Here is a 1522-nt window from a genome sequence, read left to right on the forward strand (position 1 = left end):
CGCCAGGCCGAGGAACGCGCGTACTTCCCCCACGTTCCGCAACGGTTTGATCTTCAGCACGGACTTCACTTTTTCGGGATTAGGTAGGATCCCGCCAGGAGTGACGATGTGACCCAAGAACGCTACGGACGACTTGCCCCAGTGACATTTGGACATTTTCAACTTAAATCCGGCGTCCCGCAGGCACGTCAAGACTTGTTTGAGCCGAATTAGGTGGGTTCCAAAATCCTCGCTGAACACGATTACGTCATCCAGATAGACCAGGCACGTCCGCCACCGGTACTCCTTGAGGACTTCCTCCATAAGCCGTTCGAATTGGGGTACTGCCATTGATCGTCACGTCGTTCAGCTTGCGGTAGTCGATGCAGAACCGGATTGATCCATCGGGCTTCCGTATCATGAGTACCGGGCTGGCCCATGGGCTAGTCGATGGTCTGATCAGTCCCAAGTCTAGGTATTGTGGTATCTCTGCTTCCATCAGCTCGCCTTCCTTCTGGGATACTCGATACGGAGCTTGCTTGATTGGGCTGGCGTCGCCCGTGTTCACATGACACTTAACCAGATCCGTACGTCCAGGGGCTTTCGATGTCATCACAAAAATGTCAAATTGCAGCAGCACTTTGCGCAGTACTTCTCGTTGGTCCAAACTCAGGTCGGGCCCTTCCCAGTTGATCGGTATCTCTTTGAGGACCGTTGTCGACGCCGGAGTTTTCATCAGGACCGGGCATATCACCTTTGGGTGTGCTTGTTGTGTCCACACAGTCCGTCCTTCCTCAACCGAATCCGAACTCCGGGGCGGATCTTGTGTCGGCAAATCTCGATCAGGCGGTGGCTCAGGCGGTTTAGGCGCCCCCGCATCCGCATACCCGTGTGGAAGAGTTGCTACCAAGCCGACCAAGGTGCCACAGCCGATCCTGATCGTGCCCTCGCTAGGATTTTGCACTTGTACCCAGATCATGTTTGATGAGGCCACACCAAGCGATCGCGCCATGTGAATTTGGAAACCCGGGAGGGATTCCGACAACACGTGGGTACCGCAAGGTATCGGCGTGGAAAACGAACACTTGACCATCCGTCGCTGCCGAGGACGGATCCGTAAGACTCATTAGGGCCAACGTGGTCAAGTCCGGCAAGAACGGCGAATCACTCGTAGCCATCGCCATCGTAGCCTGACTCTTCGGATGCTCGTCGATTGGTGTAAGCTTGATCACGTACGACGTGTGCGGGATTCGTAGCTCGTTCGTCTCTAAATCAATGACCGCTTTACACCGCCGCAGAAAGTCTATGCCCAAAACGCAGTCGACCACTGTATCTGGCATGACCCAACAGGGAAATACTTCGGTGCGACCCGCGATCCCGATGGCGAACCGGCGCAGCCCCAACGTAGCCAGCGATCGGTTCTCCACAGAAACCAACCCAGATTTTCGAGACCACAAAGCGGGAGCCCCAAGACTGAGCCAACACCGTTCGCTCAACAAGGACACCGAAGCACCCGTATCCATCAGGGCAGACATCTTGGCGT

The sequence above is a fragment of the Aphanomyces astaci genome (genome assembly GCF_000520075.1).
Source record: "Aphanomyces astaci strain APO3 unplaced genomic scaffold supercont1.28, whole genome shotgun sequence".
NCBI classification, from domain to species: domain Eukaryota; phylum Oomycota; class Saprolegniomycetes; order Saprolegniales; family Verrucalvaceae; genus Aphanomyces; species Aphanomyces astaci.